Consider the following 12,426-nt stretch of genomic DNA (forward strand, 5'->3'; position numbering starts at 1 on the left):
AATATAAACTATACACACATCTATGTATATGTGTTTATGTGTGTGTGTGTATATATATCCATATATATGCACATTCTATATGTTTTTCTTTTTATTTCATTTTCCAAACAAATGTCTGTGGCTGATGTGTAGAAATGCAAGTGTTTTATTTTAATAGTGCTTTTATATAGGCACACATAGAGAACAAAGATGATTAGAAGTGGCCATATTGGGTACGTTTGCCTTGTTTTCATTGTTAGTTTCAACATTTTACTATGTGTAATTAAATATATGATGTTGGATTTATGATATTTGCTTTTCTTAATGCCTTCTATTAGATTGAGGAAGTTATTTTTTAAGAAAGAGTTTGTGAAGTGTTTCTATTACTAATGGAAGTTGAGTTATTGACAGAGGCCTTTTCTGATTCATTGAGGTAATTATATGAATTTTTAAACTTTTATGTTTAAAGGTGATATATTACATTAGTATATTTTCTAAAGCTAAACAATCCTCCTGTTACGGACTTAAGCTGAACTAGGTCAAAATATAGATTGGATCTTTATACATAACTCTGCTGTGCTACATAAGAGTACAAATTAACATGATCGTTTTGAAAGCAGAATGGCAATATTTTTGTTAGTTTGTGTTTATCTATGCCCTATGTCCAAGCAATTCATTCTGGATACATCACAGAGGACTTCTCAGTCAGGTCCATAAAGAATCACATACAAAGTTTGTTTTCAGTTGATTATATGTATAGCTGTAATTGTAGGGAATTAAATAGACTTTATTACTATGAAATGGTTAAGAAACATGTAGTGGATGTGTATTGTGGGACACTATCCAACAGTTAGATACAACTCACTAGATTTACCTGTAACATGAAGAGCTCTTAAAAACAGCTCTAGGTGAAGAAAGAAATAAACATAAATCTTTATCACATTTTTATGTAAATTAAAAATATACATACAAAGCACAATACATGGATACACACATACTCAAAGACAAAAATTAAAAAAGAATCCTTCCTGCTTTTCTGGCTTTGTTTATGACTCATCCTGCTGCCCACCTGGGATGGCCTGCCCCTGCACCAATCTAGACTCTATAGTCAGTGAATCCCCAGCTCAGGGGCAATCTCTACAGGAAACTTTCCAGCATAACTCTAGACCACAACGATCTCTCCCGTATTTTGAATTCCTGTGACATATTCATACATTTTCCACCCAAACAATGTCATACATAAAACAAGGCAAAGAAATATCAGTTGTAAACAGGTATTTTTGATGTCCTTCTTCCTCTCTCCCACTAGATGTTAGGTTGAGTGACTATATCCATGCTTGCTTCCCACAAAGCACTGGGGACTTTTGCTGGTTGGTTATTAGAGAAATATTTTATCTTGATGCTGTCTCACCATCAAAACCAGCCTATCCTTGTCAGTAAGAGAGGCTCTCAGTATCAGTTTTTTTTTGTTTCCCACACTTTCTTCTGAGCTTTCTCCCTTTTCTTCTCTTTCTTTGACTTGAGAGAACCCCTCGGCAGACACAGTCTTTCTAATTTCTTTTGCTTTGTTCTTCCCTGCCCTCCACTGACCACTGGCAAGATTAGAAATAGAGAAAGGCAGTCTCCATAGTTTTGCTTACTCACCTGTTTTAATGATCTCTCCTATCTGGGTGGCTGGAAAAGTACCTGTGAGTTCTTAACTGGCTCTTGTGGCTGTGTAAAATGTTTTTGTTTCTTGTCTGTGAACACATTTATTTTCATCAGTCTGTTTTCCTCATAAATTGGCTTATCTTGGGGTGGAGACTTGAAGAGGCAATAAAGAGTAGTACAATTAACTGACAATTAGATAATCCCACAGCCTCTGTTAACTGGGTGTTTCTTGGATATTCTTTGAGATTCCTTCTCTCTCCATGTTACTGGTGACCCTTGGGAATGGAAAACCTCTTAGATCTGAAACAGCTGTGGTCCTTGAAGTCATAGTGTAAAAATACCCCAAGTGACTCTATGGATAGGCTTTCCTCAGAAAATCTGAAGTCTCACCACAACTCCAAACAAGAGAACAAATTGTCAGTGGACACCATGTGAGAACTGGTGGGTGATTGAGAATTCTTTTTTTTTTTTTTTTTTTGGACAAAGTTTTGCTCTGTTGCCCAGGCTGGAGTGCAGTGACGTGATCATAGCTCACTGCAACCTCGAACTCCTGGGCCCAAGCCATCCTTCTGCCTTGGGCCTAGGGCCTACAGGTGCATGCTGCCACACCTGGCTAATATTTTTAATTTGTATTTTGTAGAGATGGGGTCTTACCATGTTGCCCAGGCTGGTCTTGAACTCCTGGGCTCAAGTGGTCTGTCTTCCTCGGCCACCCAAAGTGCTGGGATTACAGGCATGAGCCACTTTTCCCAGCTGGATCTTTTATCGGTTTGAAAAGGATATCTAATAAATGGGGAGGACTATTTGCTCTGAGTTAGGGAAAGGGGATATGGTTCATTAACTCTTCATTATCATAAACATTATTTAATTCACCAATACAGTAAATGTTGCTGTAACTTCTGCTATGCCAAATGCCTGTAACATGAAAGGGAATATATGGGTGTATATGAATAATTAGGCCTATTAATCCTTCTTTCCCCTCTAACCCCTGGTCACCACTGGTTTTCTTACTGTCTCCATGGTTTTGACTTTTACAGAATGTCATATAGCTGCAATCATACAGTGTGTAGCTGTCCCAGATTGGCTTTTCTCTTAGTGATACGGATTTCAGTTTCTCTGTCTTTTTGTGGCTTGATAGCTTATTTCTTTAGTGCTGAATAATATTTTACTGACTACATGTTGGAGACCTTTCTCTCATGCCTCATGCCCTTCCCTCTGGAACCTTCATATTTGTCATGTGACTGTTACTTCAGCTCTGTAACATAAATCTAACTTCATCTCTCTTTCTAAGCCTGGATGCCCAGACCCTGTGCCAATTTGTAAGATTTAGTTTTGAAGATCACAAGTATTATTAGTACTGTGCTAAGTACTCATAGGATTAAATGAATTAATACATGTACAACATTTAAAAACAGTTTCTGGCACTTAGTTTAAGCACTAAATAATTAGCAACTACTACTATCACCACCCCAACTACTACTATTTATGCATGGGAGTAAATTTTGAGATTGGCTTTTTTCTCCCACTCAGCGTAACGTCCACGATGTCCATCCAAGTTATTGCATGTGTCAACAGTTCATATCAACATATTGCCTCACTCACAATTAGGCAATATTGTTTGTTACCTTGGTTTCTTTAACCAATATTGTTTCTCAAACCTACTCCTCACTACTCAATTTGTTTCTTATCTTGTAAAGTCTTTGGTAGCTCTTTCAGAGGGGACCAATATTAGACTGAGTACATATTTTTTCTTCCTAAATGGATGATAAATTTACTTGCTATAGAATTAGGTGAAAAATATTTTTCTTCTTAGCCTTGAGGATACTGTTTCATTCTCTTCATGCATCCAATGTCATTTATGAAATGTCTGATGTCAAAGTTAGTATCATTGTGAATCTTTGCAGCATTTTTCTCTTCATCCTTGGTATTATGAAATTTTATGCAGATCTTTTTATCTTCATGATGTTTGGCACTTTTAATGGCCCATTAGACCTGAGATCTAATATCTGTTAACTTTTCTTTCATAATTTTGATCACACTTTCCTTTTATTCTGTATTCTGCAAGAATTCTTGAGTTAACATTTTATTTCTCCAGTTTATTGTTTTCATTTTGAACTTTAGTGTGTCCGTCAAGTTTTTCTTTATTTCACGTATCATATTTTAAATTTAACAAATATCTAGTTAACTCTAAGTATGGCTGCACTATCCTCTCACATCCGTCTGGTAATTAAACACACTTATTCTAAATTCTTGTATCAACTGTCCTTTTAACTTTGTTTTCTTGGCATGTCAATTTCTTCTGATTATTGTGCTTTATGCCTCTCTTTCAAGTATTAGTCTCTTTCAAATGATTGGTAATTTTTGATTATGTGTTCATCTTTCCATTTGAAATTTTCTGCTAGCCTCCCTGTAAATGTTGGGTTTATTTATTGCATTTTCTTCAGGGAGAGTGGTTAGAAATATTTCCTGGTGCTGAGTGCCAATATCCAGTCTTCTGAGAGTCCATGCTCTCTTCTTCCCTCTTGGGGATTATGCACAGCACTGCTCTGTCTTCCCAGCCCTTGCACACATTCTCAGTGCTTCCATATGATATGTGGAGAGGTCATACCTCATGGCAGTCTCTGTTAAACTCTGTGTCCACCTTTACTGATTTCAGTAGGAATCATAGGAAAAGACAGAAATACTATTATTTTACATATTTCTCGTCAGGATATCCAACAAGTTCTGTTTGATATCAAACATACATCCTGGGACTATTTAATTATGCCATTTTCCTAGACTCTGTAACAACTTTCACAACTGCATCTGTAATCTCTCTTATTTATTACTATCCAGAGTCAAGTTGACTTTACAGAAGTAAATTATCTCTTTCAGTTGTTGTATCCAATCACACAAGCTAAAGGAAAAAGTATACTTAATGACTCATATGAGTGGGAAGTCTTAGGAATTAATCTAGCTTCAGATAAGGCTCGATCTGTGGTTCAAACAATGTAATCAAGCTTCTCTCTAAGCCTGTAGGCTCTCCTGTCCTATTTTCTTAGAGATGCTTGCTCTCAAGATAATGCAGCAAGATAGTCCTAACATGTTTAATCCATACATGGTCGTTGGTGTTCAAGATCTCAGAATGAGAGAGACCCATTTCTTTTCAGAATTTATATTACGTCACAGAAAAAAATCAACAACTCTAATCAACTGTCCTAGTACCAATCACTTATGAAGGGTTTGGGGGAAGAGTGTTTTGATGAACCAGTAGGCACCAAAAATAGGCAAAAATCACATGATTGAGAGTCTCAGTAGCATGCTATAAAGTGGGGAAGCTACAGTTCTCCAGGAAAAGAGGGGCCCTCTTTCTGGAAGTAGGAATATTAGTCACAATTCAGCAAGAGATGTTCAGTACAAGAGGCAATAAAGATGAGGGCAAATAAGAGGGTGAGTCATATTTTCTGTCACTAATCCCTCATCTCTCTTTTTATCTCTCAGGAAGCTTTTCTGAAATTTTACTTTCTCCTCATATGAGTCATATAGGGAACTTACTTATTGATTCATTCATTTTCTTATTTACTTCCAGTCATTTATTACATGCCTGCAGTTGCAAACTTGGAAATAACTGGGATCCCACATGTGGACGCTTATCTCTAAAGTTTGGGATTATTTTAATTAACTCCTAAAAAGCTTCTGCACAGCAAAGGAAATAATCAGCAGAGTTAACAGACAACCCACAGAGTGGGAGAAAATTTTCACTAACTATGCATCTGACAAAGGACTAATATCCAGAATCTACAAGGAACTCAAACGAATCAGCAAGAAAAAAACAAACAGTCTTATCAAAAAGTGGGCTAAGGACATGAATAGACAATTCTCAAAAGAAGATTTAGGAATGGCCAACAAACATATTGAAAAATGCTCAACATCACTAATTATCAGGGAAATACAAATCGAAACCACAGTGCAAACCACCTTACCCCTGAAAGAATGGTCATAATTTAAAAAACAAAAAATAATAGATGTTGGTGTGGATGTAGTGAAAAGGGAACACTTTTACACTGCTGGTGGGAATGTAAACTAGTACAACCATTGTGGAAAACAGTATGGAGATACCTTAAAGAACTAAAAGTAGATATACCACTACTGGGTATCTACCCAGAGGAAAAGAAGTCATTATATGAGAAAAGACACTGGCACACACATGTTTATGGCAGCACAATTAGCAGTTGCAAAAATATGGAACCAGCACAAATGCCCATCAATCAATGAGTGGATAAAGAAAATGTGGTATATATATACCATGGAATACTACTCAGCCATAAAAAGGAAGGAAATAATGGCATTCGCAGCAACCTGGATAGAGTCGAAGCCTATTATTCTAAATGAAGTAACTCAGGAATGGAAAACCAAACATCATATCATATGTTCTCACTCATAAGTGGGAGCTAAGCTATGAGGACATAAAGGCATAAAAAGTGATCCAGTGAACTTTGGGGACTTGGGGGAAAGGTTGATAGCGAGGTGAGGGATAAAAGACTACACATTGGGTACAGTGTACACTGCTCAGGTGATCTGAGCACCAAAATCTCATAAATCACCATTAATCACAAATAATCATCCTAAAAAAATAAAGTTTGGGGATTATTTATATATGAGTAAGATATATTCCCTGCCCTCACGAAATGTATGATTTAATTGTAGTGTTATATGTGTCTAAATGCAGATACATAAATAACTATTTCTAGCACAATACAGAATAGCCATATGAAAATAGTGCAGGAGTGCACAGAGAGGGGGTGGTTGAGTATGCCTACACCACCTGGGACTTGACTGACCCAGATCCCACCTGGGATCTGGGACTTGAAGGGTGACTGAAATCTCATTGGTTGGAGAAAGCCATGAGGGATATTCTTTCCATAAAAAAGGAACAGCCAGGACAATGGATTGAATGCAAGAATATATGTTTCATATGATCTTTACCTAATTCTGGAAAGGAAAATCCATTAAAGGGCCACCTTTAGAGCCTAATTTATTGTGGGATATAGGAGTTTGAGCTATTCCAGAAGACCTCTTGTTTTACTTATAAGTTATTTCTATACCCTATAAAAGATTATCTCCCTAGTTGGATAATGAGTACTTTCCAGGCAGGAAAAAATCTTATTCATCTTTATTTTTCCAAGCACGCCAAGCCTTTTCCAGGAACCGTTTGTATTGATATCATTGTCTACATTCCAGAAGAGCAAGTCTTTCCTGGCAACAGAAACAGTACAGCAAATAACAGATGTCAGGATTCTCCTATTTTAAAGCTTTAGCCATCAATGGAAAATATTGAAAAACATAATTTGTCCTTAAATTCTTCATTTGTGAGTCAGAACATCAAAAATATTTGTGATATACTTCACATGGGCTTTTGCAGGCTTGATGAATTTTGGGGCCTCTCTGTCATATTTTGGATATATTCTCCTAAAAGAGAACGTGTCTTTATTGTAGGCCATGCCCTTTTTACACAAAACCATCTGTTTAAATAGGTGGCTGTTACATTCCACTTACTCCCTGGCAAATGTAAAATGAATCATTGTATTTTATTTAACAGGTATAGACTGAATCTTTAACATATGCTAGACATAGTTCCTGATGCTGCGAACAAGGCACCTAGTGAACAAATACGTGGTCCTTACTGTTAGAGAACCTAGAGTTTACTGTGAGTAGAACAGGTAAAAATAATATGTACAACTAAATTAATGAGATTATTTTGGATAGTGATACATACACTCATGAAAAGGAAACAGTGAAGTAATTAAGAGTAATAGGGAGTTGGAGTGATCTAGTTTTACATTGTGTGGTCAGGAAAACTTATCTGAGATTGGAATGACAGGAAGACTCATCATTATGGATCATAGAAAGGAGTTTGGAAGCCATTACAGGGTTTTATCCAGGGATGTAAAATGGATCTCATTTACAGTTTAAAAAGCTCAGTCTGGCTACTGGGCAAAGAATGGGTTGTAGAAGTTTCAAGATTATGAGCAAAAGATCAGTTATTGCCTGAGTCCAGGAAAGAGGTGATACTGTTTAAACTAAGATGGTAGCAATGGAGATAGAGAAGAGGAGAAAGATTCTCCACATATATTGTAAAAAAAATATGGCAGCACTTTGAGAGGAATGAGAGAAGTAGATGAATCAAGGACAATTTATGACTACCTGTATGAATCTTGGAAACATTTCTGAGCCGGAGAAAACTAGGGACAAATGCATTTTGGAATATAAATAAAGAATTCTACTTTGATCATACTGAGTTTGAGATGTCTCCTAGACAGGTAAATGGGAAATTAAGTAGGCAATTAGATATGCAAGTCCTAAGCGCAGTGGAGAAATCAGAGCTGGAGACAAATACTTAGAAGTTATGGAAATTATCGGTGGTATTTAAGCCAGGGAGTGGGTATCACCCCAAATTAGCATATAGATAGAGCAAAGTAGATGCATAGGAATGAATCCCAGGGCACTCCAACTTTAGAGGCCAAGCAGCTGAGTGGGGATTGGCAAAGGAAAATGGGAAGGAGTGACCAAGGAAGCAGGAGGAAAACACAGAGAAATTTGTGGCACAGAAACAAAGGAAAGTGAGTGAGTGAATAAAGAAGGCACAGTCAGTTGGGTCAAACACTACTGAGAGGCTGAGTTGGATGAAGACAAAGAAGTAGCCATTGGATTTAGCAACACAAAGGCCATTAGTACCCCTGGCAGGAGCGATTTAGAACATAAGCCCAACTGGAATGTGTTGTAACAGAGAATAGGAGGTAGGAAGGACAAAAAACTATATGTTTTCAAGAAGGTTTTATAAAAAGGGGAGAAGATATGTGGCCATACCTCAAGAGACACATGTAATATCAAGGGATCTCTCTCTCTCTCTATCTCTGTATATATAGAATATTTGCACACATATGGAGAATATTTACATTCTATATACACACATATATGTATTTAAATTTATGTTTTCTTTTTTAAGATGCAAACTATTAGAGAGTAGTCTATTTGTTTCCTAAAGAAATGACCCAGTTGAAAGGATTGGGTTGATGACTGTGTCAGTTATTGATTTATTACCTCTTGGCTCCAAATTTGCCTTTGTATACATTCTCTGCAATCATGGACAGAAGTGCCTTAAGCACCCTCCTGTATAGTGAGCACATTGCTAAGCTTTCTCAGCAGAGGGCTTTGGAGGGGCATTGCAGAAAGAAGGAACTCTCCTGCTGTTTCTGGTGGCTGTGCAGTAGGCTAGTGTTTTTGGTATGGGGACATCCAGTAGGGCTCTTCCCCAGCCATGTTCCCAGAATAAGCAATCTTTTGGCAACCTTGCAGCCTCATCCTGGCCTGGCAATAACCTTTCCTGGCCTTCCACATTGGCTACAGCACCCCAGCACTCCCTGTCTGTGAAGGCCTACTGCTTGCATGGGCACTCGATTCCCCATGCAGTCCCCCTGCACAGCTCATCTTTGTCCTAGGCCCTCACCCACTTGTCCACACCTCTGGTTCCTGATTGCCTGAACCCTGCCTGGACTATGGAGGATTCCCTTCTGCTTGTCCAGCAACTGCAGACCAGCTCTAGCCTGGGAAAACCAACGATCTCTGCTTTCCAGTGAAATGAACTATACATTTCCCAATAAGGCTGAACCGCAGCCTTGGGGAGGGACCTTCTTTCAAGTTTTTTTTGGACACCGTCCCTCAGCCTTAGGCATACCACATAGAGATTCCTTTTATCTTATAGTCACTCATTTATCAGAGTTTAGTAATTCTTTATATCAAACTTTCCCCGTTTGGCCCACTGGGTGGTTTCTACCTCCTCATTGGACCCAGACTGTTAGTTACAATGATGAGAAAGATTATAACTGTAAGGATTCAGCACAAACTGGTACTTAGAATATACTTTTTATTTTTTTTAAATACCCTCTCTTGAAAAAAATACCTCACCTTGTCAGTTTCTTTTCAGTATATTCTTGTATATACTGAATATATCAAGTATATATATATATATATATATATATATATATATATATATATATATATACTGGCCAATCATCTCAGACAAGAAATAAACATATGAAACATCACACAGACATTGACACAGTGTGTATATTGATTTAGTTTTCAGAAGAACCATTAAGCCTTCATGGACTGCCCCTAGAAAGTGCTAACTTCTGAGAATTATCATTCCGAATGTATCTTTCTATCTGAGCTTACATTCCCTCTTAGAGTTCACATATTACAAACATATATCTTCTTTTTCTTTTCTTAAAAAAAATCTCTGGGTCACATTCAAATTTTAGTTTCTGTGCTAAAATTATAGTGCTCTGTGTTCCTTTTAAATATTCTGCCCTTTTGCAAGATCTTCAATACCTTTTATCCTTCCTTACCTCAAGTAGAAAGGGGTAGTGGAAAGTCACTCTATTAATAGAAGAAAGCAGGTGCTGTTCTACCATTCCTGGAGCTTCACAACCCTTGTTCATTCTTACCTTAGCAGCTATAGTAGTCCATGGTGATGCTTGAGTTAAGGTACTGCTCCCCCCTCCCTTTATTTCCCCCTCTCTTCTTCACTCTCTTCCTCTCTTTCATTCCCTCTTTCTTATTTTCCCTCTCCCTTCCTTCCTCCCTCAACTACCCCCCCATTATAATTAGGATAAAATTTAAACTCCTTGCCATAGGTAATAAGGCCACATAAGATCTAGCTCCTGCTTGTTTCTCTAACTTCTCAAGCCTCTGTCTTCCTCCATTTTGTCTCACGGCTGCCTCCTTTTTATCTTTTCTATCCCACTTTCAATGCTTCTCTTCTGAGATGCTTTTCTAAATACCTAGTCACCTCCATCACCACCATGCCATTACCCTATCACTGATGTGATATGCTTTGTTCATATGACTTTATCATGAACTGTGGAATAATTTTATGTCTTTTTTGTTTATTATCTTTTTCCTTTATTAGAATATAAAATCTTTGATGGCAGAGATATCATTTATCTTTTTGACGACTATATACCTAAAGACTAGAACAGTTCTTGGTACATGGTAGGGATTTAAAAAAAAATGTTGACCATCTGAGTGTATATGGGGCATTGGACTATGAACTGTGATTATTGGCAAATAAATAGAAAATGTATTATCTCCTGCTGCCCCCAAAAAACTGGATAAACATATTTAAGTTGCCCTATTGTAATTGTTTTTTTCCAGATGCAAGTACTATTGCCATTCTTACTATTGGGTCAGGGGCCTGGTGGTATCTGGGGCATGATGAACGGTACAAAATTAAGGAAGAATATGGTACCAAACTGTTTGACAATAACCACATTGCTCTATTCAACTGAAATTCTCATATCCAACACTCTTTTTTGATCAAGTCTTGAGAAGGCCTATTAAAATGCAAATGAAAGTGATTAAAATGTTAACCTACATGTGTAGATTATAGGAACCATTGTTATTGATTATCTACTTAATAGCTTTCAGACAATAGTGGCTCGCAAAGATGTTTTAAGCCGTGGAATTTTTTCAAACAAAAAGCTCACCCAGGATTCCATATACATATAGGTAAGAATGACTGATATTCTGGCTGAAGCAGTGGTATTGGAACTAGTACTCTGCCCCATGGGGCACCTCTCCTGACTCCTGCCCCTCAAGGTAGTGCCCAAAGTACCACATGAGACCCAGAGAGCTGAAGTTACTTATCCAGTCTTTTGTTGTTGTTGTTTTTTGAGGCTGGGTCTTGCGCTGTCACTCTGGCTGTAGTGTAGTGGTGTGCCACTGCAGCGTCAAACCCCTGGACTCAAGTGACCCTTCCACCTCAGCCTCCAAATGAAGAAGGAATTAGTGAAATCAACTATAAGCTAATAGTAGTAGTAATAGATATTTTAAAATCCTCTTAAAGCTGCTGCAAAGTGTGACCCCTCACCCCCACACTCAAGTTAAAAGGGAGTATTAACAGCCTGTCTTCTTTCTGTGGACAGTGGACCTTATCTATACTCCCCAACTCTACATTCCTCAAAGTTTTTTATAGGCCCATAGAGTGCCTGCTTACCTTCCTACATGGCTGCAGGGTCACAAGACTGATAAGTTTAGGTTGCAAGACCTGTTTCTCTCAAGATGTAAGAAATGTTGTAATGCTGCGTTTGTTTCTTGCTTCTGTAACTCGCTTCCTGCCTCACATGGTTCCCGCCTTAAGATGTTTAAAAGTAGGAAAAGCCCTTTGTTTGGGGCTCAGACTATCTGGACCTATGTATGGCTGAGCCAGTGATCACCTTAATTTAATAAACTCTCCTGGACTTTTTTGGTCTCTCCAGTCTTTGACTGTCTTGCAACCCAAAGTGCTAGGATTACAGGTGTGAGCCACTGCACCCAACCCTCCAAAGTCTTAAAATGATCAACAGCAACAAGACTAAAGACAAACTTCCTGAATTCTAGTGGCCCGTGCTTTTACCTGTGTTATCCTATAAACCTGGATGAAAAATACTATAGAATCAGATTAGAGCCTAGTATCAGGAGTTCCTACAGAGAGAGAAAATTTAGAGGTTTTCAGGACCCACATGTCCTTGCTTAGAATTCTCTCTATGACTATGGGAGAATTGCCTCACAAGAATTCTCTTCTGACTTGGAAATTCATCTAGAGCTTGTCTTTAGTGGTAGAAATAAACAAACAGGACTGCTTTCTCCAAATATTTATTTTAAAATTACTTTATCACTCTGAATTTTCATGCATCAGAGAGAACTTTTACCCATAGGTGTCTTGACTTCCCATTGGTGAAGAGGGGTATGGCTCTGATCAAGAAGGGTAGGCTCTTT

This window comes from Pan troglodytes, chromosome 9 (assembly GCF_028858775.2).
Source record: "Pan troglodytes isolate AG18354 chromosome 9, NHGRI_mPanTro3-v2.0_pri, whole genome shotgun sequence".
Classification (NCBI taxonomy): domain Eukaryota; kingdom Metazoa; phylum Chordata; class Mammalia; order Primates; family Hominidae; genus Pan; species Pan troglodytes.